The sequence below is a fragment of the Arachis hypogaea genome, chromosome 13, assembly GCF_003086295.3.
Source record: "Arachis hypogaea cultivar Tifrunner chromosome 13, arahy.Tifrunner.gnm2.J5K5, whole genome shotgun sequence".
NCBI lineage: Eukaryota > Viridiplantae > Streptophyta > Magnoliopsida > Fabales > Fabaceae > Arachis > Arachis hypogaea.
In genome coordinates, this window is record NC_092048.1 from 73,731,305 (window position 1) to 73,744,356 (window position 13,052).

Sequence of the window (13,052 nt, forward strand, 5' to 3'; positions counted from 1 at the left end):
CGTCTGCACCCCACTTTTCTACAAACTTTAGCCTAAGTCCTCCGTACGATGTTGCTGTTATGTGGCCACTCGATGAAGTACTTGAGAGACGCTCTTTGATGACATATGATCGTGCAGAGGAGTAGCAGATGATGTTCTACCTTTTGGTGACGTTCCACCTGACTTGAGTTTTGAAGACTTACAGCGTACTTTCCCTCGCTTTAGTAGTGTAGAGGGAATAGGTGAGTATAGAGTCTAGACTAGCCTGGGTGCCAGCTTAGGGACTTCTTGAACAGGTCAGGACCAAAGATGTTGTATGTATACATATGTATATAGTTATTATCTAGCTATATCTAGGGGTGTCCTAACCAAAGATCTTTACTCTAATGAAGGCTGGATAACCGAATGTTATTAACTACTTGTGATATATTTATGTGAGATTGTTTATAACCGTTTTATCTGTTATTATTTGTGAATTGATTATGAATGATTATGTTTATTAATTCAAACATTTTCAAAAATAAAAAAGTACCTCGCTAACTAACTACGCTTTTAACAATGAATCAGGCTCATATAATAAATAATAGATAATAATTAGGATGACAAATTGGTAGCACTCAGTTTCTGGTATGTCTTAGGTGTACTGAAAATTGGGTCGTTACAAAAAAGGTGATCGTCACTAACGTTCTCGAACCCACACTTTCACTTAATGTTAACACCACTAACGTCCTAACTAACGTCCATGCCTAACTCACACTTTCTCTGCAAGCAAAGCTGAGCCCACTGAAGATTGTAATTGCTTCAGCTAAAGATCCAAAGGCCCATATCCAAGACTTGAAGAAGCCAACTAGAAGATCAGAAGAGTAGTATATATAGGAGTAGTTTTGAACTATTGGTAAAGCTTTTGGCATATTGGAAAACTACACTCTGTATATTTTACTTTCCCTGCACTTTCTAGTTTGAGTTTTCAGAATGTACTTTTCATTTATGCTTTCCATTTCCAGAGCTATGAACAACTAAACCCCTTTCATTGGGTTAGAGAGCTCTGTTGTAATTTGATGGATCAATAATAGTTTTCATTATTCTTCTTCTTTCTTTTCTCTTGATTTTACTAGAAAGCTTTTAATCTTCATCCAATTGGGTAGTTTTCTTGGAAAAGAAGCTATTCATACATGGATCTCTTCGAAACCTTGAAAGAGGAAGGAAGAGATCACGCTAGAAATGCTTTCTCATGTTGGACCAAATTGGGGTTTGGATGGATATAGTGACATATAATCCTACCAACACTTTGATTTGGGAATACATGTGGTATAATCAGTGACCATACTTCATCTCTTCTCATGAGCAATTAGACCAAGGAATTGGCTATTAATCAAGATTTGAGGGATTGGGTTGCCAAGGAATTGGAATCCAATCACTTAAGATTGCCAAGGAGATCAATGAATGTATTGATTGAGGAAGAGATGAGAATGAACTTGATCCGGAGAATACAATATCTCCTGAGCCCAATGAATTCCCCACTTCTGATCTTACCTATTCTCTTTACTTTTTGTCATTTACTTTTATGTTCATTTCCCCAAATCCCCATTTAAGATTCTGCAATTTACTATCTGCCATTTCCATTTTGCTCTTTATTTCCAGCATTTACAATTTCTGTTATTTACTTTTCCACCATTTACGTTTCTGCAAATATCAACTCAATTTCTGCTTAGCTCAACTAGAACATTCCTCTGATTAAGGTTGCTTGACCAATCAATCTCTGTGGGATTCGACCTCACTCTATTGTGAGTTTTTACTTGACGACAATTCGGTGTACTTGCCGAGGGAAATTTGTTAAGAGACAAGTTTTCGTGCATCAGTATCCATATATAACAATTTCAGATGAATAAGTTTAGTTTTTTGAAAAAGGCCCCTACCTCGATAAGTCGAACCCGTGACCCAAATGCTTCACAGAAAATTTTTCCTCTTGGCCCGCGGTTAGCGGAAGCCGTAACCTTAGTCTCGAACCATTTTCGCAGCAACCACCACAACTTAAAAGCGACATGCAACGCTCAGAACTCGACCCTACGGTTCCAAAATCTCAAAACCTTTAACAACCCATAATAGAAAACTTATACGCTAGCGAAGAGGGTTTCCGAGCAGAGATACCTATTTTAACAGGAAGAACTGAGTCGAACAGCAGAATGAATCAGGATAGAAGCGGCAGCAGCGGGATTGGCGGCTCCGATGGTGGTGCACGATAGAAAAACTCGCGATGACCATATATCCTGACACAGACAACCTCAGCAACCACTCTCACGGTAAAAACTAACTTAACAGACAAAAAAACTGAAGCAAGCTTAGAGCTTACAACACAGATACAGGCTTCAGTAGCGGTTTCAGGTGGCAGCAGTAGCGGCATGGAACTCCGACGATGTAGCAGCAAGCATAAACGGCGACAGGCAGATCGGCGAAGGCGGCCTCCTTCCAGCAGTGGCTGTAACAACCCAACTTCCAGTACATCATGATCGTACCAAAAGTAAGGCGTTACTAACCTGTTTTCTTTATTAACTATTTAATATTGAGCCTTTAGTTCAATATCGCGTTTCAGTTTTTAATAAAAACCTAGAAAATTTTGTTTTTATTTATTAAAATCATGTCAAAGATCAACAAGCAACAATAATCACATAGTTATTAATAATAATAAATATTATACAAAATAATTCAAATAAAACTCATGTACAACTCCTATCCCTCTATATAAAATAAAAACTAAAGTAACAAGGGCGAGGGAACTCTATGAAAACAACTTAACTCATAAATATAGTCCAACAAATGTCCACAGCTTCAAACTGAGTCTTTGAACCTATGTCACTGAAAGGGTGGAAGATTTTGGGGTGAGAACAAACCACACATTCCCAGTAGGGAATGGGAATGCCGTAAAGGTAATGGTTAACATGCAAATAATTTACTTAATAAAACCATTTTTGTCAAACACTTGAAAATACTTTTTAATCTTACTTTAGATAGTTAATTACTTTCTTTAAATTTCTAAAGCCAAAATAGATCTCAATCACAAAACTTGTCATATTAAATATCTCTTAGCCACAAATTTGATTCTCAGCCACAAGAACAATTATTCGTCATCTCAATACATTTACAAACTACTAGCACAAGAGACTCAATTCAACACACAAACAGGTCACAATAAGACAAACAACACAATCACAGAGAGGCAATACAAGCAAACACAACCAAATGCAAATGCTCAAACATTATGATGCATGTCTGTCCTAAGCAAGCCATGAGCTCACGTGTCAGTTTACACCCTGCAGCCCGACATTACCTTGGAACAAGTCCTAGATATGGTTTTCCTTTGTGTCCTTAATGCATACGTGTTGGTGGTTAAGAATACCACTCCTTCGTGACTACGGCAGTCGGCACAAAGCTCAACCCCATAATATACGCACAAAAGGAAACAGTGATCCTTAGTTCGTGGGCGTCCCCGAGATCAACACACAAACAAAACAGAGATCCTCAGTTCGTGGGTTTCCCTGAGATCAATACACAACAGCACAGAGATCCTCAGTTCGTGAGTTTCTCCGAGATCAATACACAGCAAACAACGATCCTCAGTTCGTGGGTTATACCCAAGATCAACATACAATAATTCGTGGGTTATTCCCGTAATCCATGATTATCAATTCGTGGGTTTTTCCGCATATAAAACAAATAACAACTTATAGGTTTCCCAAATCCAAAACATTTCAAACAAAACCTCAATTTTATAAAAATTTCAGCAGCACCTCCCCTAAAACTCGGACTTAGCCACCCTTATGGGTTTCCTCTTTCTCAACAATTCATCTTCCTTTTCTCAACAAGTATCAAATAAAAGGTTCTCAATCAATCAGAAAATCCACAATTCGTAATTCCCACATAATCCATCAATCCAACTTCAAACTCATCAATTCATAAATTATGTTAACAAAAAGACTAACAGTTCCTCATCCCCAAATATTCAAACACATTATCACCCAACTTAACCATAATTTTAGTAACATTGACACCAAAGCACACAAAAATATGTATTATTCACAAAATCCTAGCTCTCATATAATAAACTATTATGTTCACCCAAAAATTCAGCTTCATATAGTTTCCAATTATTACAAATTATCTTTATACTTTTAAAATAACTGAATTAGTTTACAATTTATATTTTAAGGAATTAATTTAATAATCGATTTATGATCTCTTTACAATTCACAAGTTCAAACCTAGCTTATCAAAAATCAATTCAACATCCAATGTACTACCAACAAGCAAAATTAGAATCTCCAGCAAACGTTCACCAAGCAATCCCCAATTCACATATTACTATAATCAAAGCATAAACATAACGTACTCATAGCTAGCCCAACTAATCAGGATTAAGTAAAATAATCAACCCACTAATCATTATCATAACAACTACAAAAGTAGTCACAGTTCACAGCCACAACCAGAATCAATAAATCATGACACAGAAAATTAGTCCAGCCATTACAGAATTATTTATATACTCTTAAAGTTACTATACTATTTCAGAAAATCAGGTTCTCAAGACAATTTAATCCTTTAAGTTCCAATCCTTCAATAACCACCAAAATGAATTTCAGCTAGTCACAAGTCAATTTCACAGCCATTCCGATACATCAAATAACTAAAATCAATAGCAAGCACTTATTCTCAATAATCAGGATATAGCCACAACTCAACCAATTTAGCATAATCACATAAAATCAGAATTTTCAATAATTCCATCAAAATCAGAAAACCAATATCAGTCATAGCCGCAAACAATCTTATCAATTAATCACTCACAACAACAAAACCCAGTAACATTCACAGCCATGACCTAAACTCAATAAACTAATTGAAACACTAAAACATCATCTTAATACCAAACTTAATCCAAATTTCACAACCTCAAACTAAGTTCTTTTCAATCAATTAATCACACAAAATATTTATAAATTATTTGCAATTATTCATTAAACTTCATTAGCATTCATAAATTAAAAATGGTTAATTTCAAATAAAATCTCCTACCTCAGTATTGCATTAACAACGCAATCAAACCAAACAGCAGCCTCGGTGACGTTTTTCCTATAAGCACCCTTCCTCTGGCAATAACACAACAGCTTGGAACCTACGTAGCAGCATCAGAATCATCAAGAGAAGCTCCAACATTGGTTCTCGGTGGCAAAGGCTCCAGCAACTACAAAACTAGAAGCAGAGGCAGAACAGAGCAAGAACAGCAGCAACGATCTTGAAGCCAACAAACAACAGTGGTAGTGGCATTTTCTCAGATTCCAGAAACTAGAAGTAAAAACAGAACTGGCGAGCTTCTCCATTCAGTCCTCCGGTGATGATGTCCGGCGATGCAGCAGCTCGGCGACGACGACGGCAACGGCAACGACTTCCATCAACGGTGGCGGCGGCTAACAGAAACACCCACCAATGCGTCCTTCGACTCCTCCTCTCTCTTGGCCAGTCGCGTCTCTTCCCTTTGCTCTCCCCTCTGCGTGCGACGGCAATGGCTACAAAGATGGTGACAAGCCCTAGCAATGGCAACGATGAAGCACAATGGCGACTTGGTAGCAGTGGCGGCAGAGATACCATGACAGCAAGGCAGTGAGCTAGACGGTAGCTAGGTAGCACCACCATGGCAGTTGGGGAATGATGAGCGGATAATTTATACGCTTTTTGACATTGTTTTTGGTATGTTTTTAGTAGGATCTAGTTACTTTTAGGGATGTTTTTAATAGATTTTATGTTAAATTCACATTTCTGGACTTTACTATGAGTTTGTGTGTTTTTCTGTGATTTCAGGTATTTTCTGGCTGAAATTGAGGGACTTGAGCAGAAATCAGATTCAGAGGTTGAAAAAGGACTGCTGATGCTGTTGGATTCTGACCTCCCTGCACTCAAAGTGGATTTTCTGGAGCTACAGAACTCAAAATGGCGCGCTTCCAATTGCGTTGGAAAGTAGACATCCAGGGCTTTCCCGCAATGTATAATAGTCCATACTTTGGCAAAGAATTGACGACGTAAACTGGCGTTCAACGCCAGCCTTCTGCCCAAATCTGGCGTCCAGCGCCAGATTAGGATCCAAAACCAGAGTTGAACGCCCAAACTGGCACAGAAACTGGCGTTCAACTCCACAAATGGCCTCTGCACGTGCTACACTTAAGCTCAGCCCAAACACACACCAAGTGGGCCCCGGAAGTGGATTTATACATCAATTACTTACTCATGTAAACCCTAGTGACTAGTTTATTATAAATAGGACCTCTTACTATTGTATTAGACATCTTGGAACGCATTGTTCTTAGACCATAGGGGCTGGCCATCTCGGCCATGCCTGGACCTTCACTTATGTATTTTCAACGGTAGAGTTTCTACACTCCATAGATTAAGGTGTGGAGCTCTGCTGTTCCTCAAAGATTAATGCAAGTACTACTGTTTTCTATTCAATTCATCTTATTTCGTTTCTAAGATATCCATTCGCACCCAAGAACGTGATGAAGGTGATGATTATGTGTGACGCTCATCACCATTCTCCCCTATGAACGCGTGCCAGACAAACACTTCCGTTCTACATGAATTAAGCTAGAATGAGTATCTCTTAGATCTCCTAACCAGAATCTTCGTGGCGTAAGCTAGAATGATGGCGGCATTCAAGAGAATCCGGAAGGTCTAAACCTTATCTGTGGTATTCTGAGTAGGATTCAATGATTGAATGACTGTGACGAGCTTCAAACTCGCGATTGCTGGGCGTTAGTGACAGACGCAAAAGGAGGGTGAATCCCATTCCAGCATGATCGGGAACCGACAGATGAATAGCCGTGCCGTGACAGGGTGCGTGAGCATATTATTCACTGAGAGGAGGGGATGTAGCCACTGACAACGGTGATGCCCTTGCATACAGCCAGCCATGGAAAGGAGTAAGACTGATTGGATGAAGATAGCAGGAAAGCAGAGGTTCAGAGGAACGAAAAGCATCTCCATTCGCTTATCTGAAATCCCTGCCAATGAATCTACATAAGTACCTCTATCCCTTTTATTGTTTATTTTAATCTAATAAAATATCATGTTTAAATCCGCCTGACTGAGATTTACAAGGTGACCATAGCTTGCTTCAAGCCAACAATCTCTGTGGGATCGACCCTTACTCACGTAAGGTTTATTACTTGGACGACCCAGTACACTTGCTGGTTAGTTGAACGGAGTTGTGTCCACATATAGTAAAGAGCCATAATAATGATTCCATACAATAACAAAGAGTACTACATTAATGTGATCACAATTTCGTCCACCAAGTTTTTGGCGCCGTTGCCGGGGATTGTTTGAGTTTGGACAACTGACGGCTCATCTTGTTGCTCAGATTAGGTAATTTTCTTTTTATTTTATTTTCTTTTCAAAAATTTTTCGAAAATATTTCTAAAATTTTCTCATCTGTTTTCGAAAAAAATTAAAAATGTTTTCAAAAATAAATTATTCTATGGCTTCAAAATTTTAAGAATGAATTCTAGTGTTTCATGAAATATGTTGAATCATATCTGGCTGTAAAGCCATACCCAAACTACTTTGGGATTGGTATTCAACTAATCACTCCAGCCCATGTAATTATATGTTGCAGCCTGGCTGGCTGTAAAGCCATGTCTAATTCTTTTGGATAGAGCATGTTAGGCTTGTCATGTCTGAATTACACTCATATTTTGATTAAAGCTTGGCTGGCTATTAAGCCATGCCTGACCTTTTGATTGGAGCTTTAAGACTAACATGGCAAGATTCCTGGAATTCATATTAAAAATTTTGGAACCCTTATTTTCTTTTTCAAAAGAATTTTTCGAAAAATATAAAATAAAAATCCAAAAAATTAGAAAATAAAAAAAAAAAATTTCAAAAATATTTTGTGTTTCTTGTTTGAGTCTTGAGTCATGTTATAAGTTTGGTGTCAATTGCATGTGCATCTTGCATTTTTCGAAAATTCATGCATTCATGGTGTTCTTCATGATCTTCAAGTTGTTCTTGGTAAGTCTTCTTGTTTGATCTTGATGATTTTTTATTTTGTGTCTTTTCATGTTTATCATATGCATTCTTGAATTCTTAGTGTCTAAGCATTGAAGAATTCTAAGTTTGGTGTCTTGCATGTTTTCTTTGCATTAAAAATTTTTCAAAAATATGTTCTTGATGTTCATCATGTTCTTCATAGTGTTCTTGGTGTTCATCTTGACATTCATAGCATTCTTGCATGCATTCATTGTTTTGATCTAAAAAATTTCATGCATTGCATCTTTTTAGTGTTTTTTTCTCTTGCATCATAAAAATTCAAAAATCAAAAAAAAAAAAATAATATATCTTTCCCTTTTTCTCTCATCAAATTCGAAAATTTGGATTGACTTTTTCAAAATATTTTAAAATCAAATTGTTTCTCATGAGTCAAATCAAATTTTCAATTTGAAAATCTTATCTTTTTCAAAAGACTTAGTTATTTTCGAAAATTTCAAAAATATTTTTCAAAAATCTTTTTCTTATTTTTACATCAATTTTTCGAAAATAACATCACTAATTAATGTTTTGATTCAAAAATTTCAAGTTTGTTACTTGCTTGTTAAGAAAGATTCAAACTTTAAGTTATAGAATCATATCTTGTGATTTCTTATGAATCAAGTCATTAATTGTGATTTTAAAAATCAAATCTTTTTCAAAACTAATTTTATCATATCTTTTCAAAAATATCTTCTTATCTTATCTTTTTCAAAAATATCTTCTCAAAATATCTTTTCTAACTTCCTAACTTCTTATCTTTTCAAAATTTGTTTCAACTAACTAACTAACTTTTTGTTTGTTTCTTAACTTTTTCAAAACTACCTAACTAACTCTCTCTCTCTCTAATTTTCGAAAATATCTCTCCCTTTTTCAAAAAATTTCTTTTTAATTAACTAATTATTTTTATTTTTTATTTTTGAATTCAAAAATTTTCGAAAAATACTAACTAATTTTCAAAAACCAATTTTCAAAACTCACTAACTCTTTTTCAAAATAATTTTCGAAAATTTTTCCTCCCCCATCTCATTCTATTTATTCATTCATGTCCTAACATCTCATCTCACATTCCAATCCTCACAGTTGTGTTTCTTCCTTTACATCACATCCTTTATCTCCCCCTCTTGTTCTACTTACAAAGGGATCCCTATACTGTGGTATAAAGGATCTCTATTATTATTATCATTTTTCTGGCCATTCTTCCTTGTCATATGAGCAGGAGCAAGGATAAGAACATTCTTGTGGAAGCAGATCCAGAACCTGAAAGAACTCTGAAGAGAAAATTAAGAGAAGCTAAAATACAACAATCCAGAGATAACCTTTCAGAAATTTTTGAACAGGCAGAGGAGATGGCAGCCGAAAATAATAATAATGCAAGGAGGATGCTTGGTGACTTTACTGCACCTAATTCCAATTTACATGGAAGAAGCATCTCCATTCCTGCCATTGGAGCAAACAACTTTGAGCTGAAACCTCAATTAGTTTCTCTAATGCAGCAGAACTGCAAGTTTCATGGACTTCCATCTGAAGATCCTTTTCAGTTCTTAACTGAATTCTTGCAGATATGTGATACTGTTAAGACTAATGGAATAGATCCTGAAGTCTACAGGCTCATGCTTTTCCCTTTTGCTGTAAGAGACAGAGCTAGATTATGGTTGGATTCTCAACCCAAAGACAGCCTGAACTCTTGGGATAAGCTGGTCACGGCTTTCTTAGCCAAGTACTTTCCTCCTCAAAAGCTGAGCAAGCTTAGAGCTGATGTTCAAACCTTCAGACAGAAAGAAGGTGAATCCCTCTATGAAGCTTGGGAAAGATACAAACAGTTGACCAAAAAGTGTCCTTCTGACATGCTTTCAGAATGGACCATCCTGGATATATTCTATGATGGTTTATCTGAGCTATCAAAGATGTCACTGGACACCTCTGCAGGTGGATCCATTCACCTAAAGAAAACGCCTGCAGAAGCTCAAGAACTCATTGACATGGTTGCTAATAACCAGTTCATGTACACTTCTGAAAGGAATCCTGTGAGTAATGGGACGCCTATGAAGAAGGGAGTTCTTGAGGTTGATACTCTGAATGCCATATTGGCTCAGAATAAAATATTGACTCAGCAAGTCAATATGATTTCTCAGAGTCTGCATGGAATGCAAGCTGCATCCAACAGTACTCAAGAGGCACCTTCTAAAGAAGAAGCCTATGATCCTGAGAACCCTGCAATAGCAGAGGTAAATTACTTAGGTGAACCTTATGGAAATACCTATAACTCAACATGGAGAAATCATCCAAATTTCTCATGGAAGGATCAAAAGCCTCAACAAGGCTTTAATAATGGTGGAAGAAACAGGTTTAGCAATAGCAAGCCTTTTCCATCATCAACTCAGAAACAGACAGAGAACTCTAAACAAAATGCTTCTAATTTAGCAAATCTAGTCTCTGATCTATCTAAGGCCACTGTAAGTTTCATGAATGAAACAAGGTCTTCCATTAGAAATCTGGAAGCACAAGTGGGCCAGCTGAGTAAAAAGATCACTGAAATCCCTCCTAGTACTCTCCCAAGCAATACAGAAGAGAATCCAAAAGGAGAGTGCAAGGCCATTGACATAAGCGCCATGGCCGAACCTATGAGGAGAGGAGAGGACGTGAATCCCAAGGAGGAAGACCTCCTGGGACGTCCAGTGATCAATAAGGAGCTTCCCTCTGGGGAACCAAAGGACTCTGAGGCTCATCTAGAGACCATAGAGATTCCATTGAACCTCCTTATACCCTTCATGAGCTCTGATGAGTATTCCTCTTCTGAAGAGAATGAGGATGTCACTGAAGAGCAAACTGCCAAGTTTCTTGGTGCAATCATGAAGCTGAATGCCAAATTGTTTGGCATTGATGCTTGGAAAGTTGAACCTCCCTTGTTCATCAATGAACTAACTGATCTGGATCAACTGACATTGCCTCAGAAGAGACAGGATCCTGGAAAGTTCATAATACCCTGTACCATAGGCACAATGATCCTTAAGGCTCTGTGTGACCTTGGTTCAGGAATAAACCTCATGCCCCTCTCTGTAATAGAGAAACTGGGAATCTATGGGGTGCAAGCTACTAAAATCTCACTAGAGATGGCAGACAGCTCAAGAAGATAGGCTTATGGACAAGTAGAAGATGTATTAGTAAAGGTTGAGGGCCTTTACATACCTACTGATTTCATAGTCCTGGATACTGGAAAGGAAGAGGATGAATCCATCATCCTAGGAAGACCTTTCCTGGCCACAGCAAGAGCTGTGATTGATGTTGACAGAGGTGAAATAGTCCTTCAATGGAATGAGAACTCCCTTGTATTCAAAACTCAAGGATCTCCCTCTGCAACCATGGAGAGGAAGCTTGAAAAGCTTCTCTCAAAGCAGAGTCAACCAGAGCCCCCACAGTCAAACTCTAAGTTTGGTGTTGGGAGGCCACAACCAAACTCTAAGTTTGGTGTTGAACTCCCATATCCAAACTCTAAGTTTGGTGTTGGAGAGTCTCAACAAAGCTCTGCACATCTGTGAGGCTCCATGAGAGCCCACTGTCAAGCTATTGACATTAAAGAAGCGCTTGTTGGGAGGCAACCCAATGTTTATCTAATTCTTATTTTTATTATTTTTCATGTTTTCTTAGGTTCATGATCATGTGGAGTCACAAAATAAACAAAAAAATCAAAAACGGAATCAAAAAAACAGCAGAAGAAAAATCACACCCTGGAGGAGCATCTGTCTGGCGTTCAAACGCCAGAACAGAGCATAGTTCTGACGCTGAACGCCCAGAATAGGAGCATCCTGGCGCTGAACGCCCAGAACAAGCATGGTTCTGGCGTTCAACGCCAGAAATGGCAGCAAAGGGGCGTTGAACGCCCAAGATGGGCACCAACCTGGCGCTGAACGCCCAGAGTTGTGTGCAAGGGCATTTTGCATGCCTAAATTGGTGCAGGGATGTAAATGCCTTGACACCTCAGGATCTGTGGACCCCGCAGGATCCCCACTTTACCTCCTCATAATCCTAAGTTTTTATTTCCACATCTTCTTCTTCATTTGCTTGAGGGCGAGCAACATTCTAAGTTTGGTGTAGTAAAACAATTATGTAAAGGATCTATAGCTCAGTGGTAGAACATTTGACTTCAAGAAATCCCTGAGATACCTCAGGGGATACATTTTCTTCCACACAATTATTGGAAGCAACTAAGGGTGGAACATCAAGAGCACTCCATCATCCTTCATGAAATCAGAGAAGATCTAAAAGCAATAAAGGAGGAGCAGCCAAGGCAAGGAAGAGACATAGAAGAGCTCAAGGACATCACTAAGGTGGATTCATTCCTTGCTCTTATTTCTTTTGTATTTTTCGTTTTCTCTATGTTGTGTGCTTATCTGTGTTTGTGTCTTTATTACATGATCATTAGTAGTTAGTAACTTTGCCTTAAAGTTATAAATGTCCTATGAATCCATCACCTCTCTTAAATGAAAAATGTTTTAATTCAAAAGAACAAGAAGTACATGAGTTTTAAATTTATCCTTGAACTTAGTTTAATTATATTGATGTGGTGACAATGCTTCTTGTTTTCTGAATGTATGCTTGAACAGTGCATATGTCTTTTGAAGTTGTTGTTTAAGAATGTTAAATATGTTGGCTCTTGAAAGAATGATGACTAGGAGACATGTTATTTGATAATCTGAAAAATCATAAAAATGATTCTTGAAGCAAGAAAAAGCAGCAAAAAAAAAAAAAAACAAAGCTTGCAGAAAAAAAAAAGAAAAAAAAAATAGGCAAAAAAAAAATAGAAAGAAAAAGAAAAAGCAAGCAGAAAAAGCCAATAACCCTTAAAACCAAAAGGCAAGGGCAAAAAAGGATCCCAAGGCTTTGAGCATCAGTGGATAGGAGGGCCTAAAGGAATAAAATCCTGGTCTAAGCGGCTAAACCAAGCTGTCCCTAACCATGTGCTTGTGGCGTGTAGGTGTCAAGTGAAAACTTGAGACTGA

General features: G+C 37.7%; 1 non-coding gene across 1 annotated transcript; it reads right to left on the minus strand.

Moving 5' to 3' along the window:
* Window positions 1-9,797: 9,797 nt before the first annotated feature.
* On the minus strand, window positions 9,798-9,905 carry LOC112738823 (small nucleolar RNA R71). The gene has a single exon (XR_003169779.1). It is a non-coding gene; the product is annotated as a small nucleolar RNA R71 (small nucleolar RNA).
* Window positions 9,906-13,052: the final 3,147 nt, after the last annotated feature.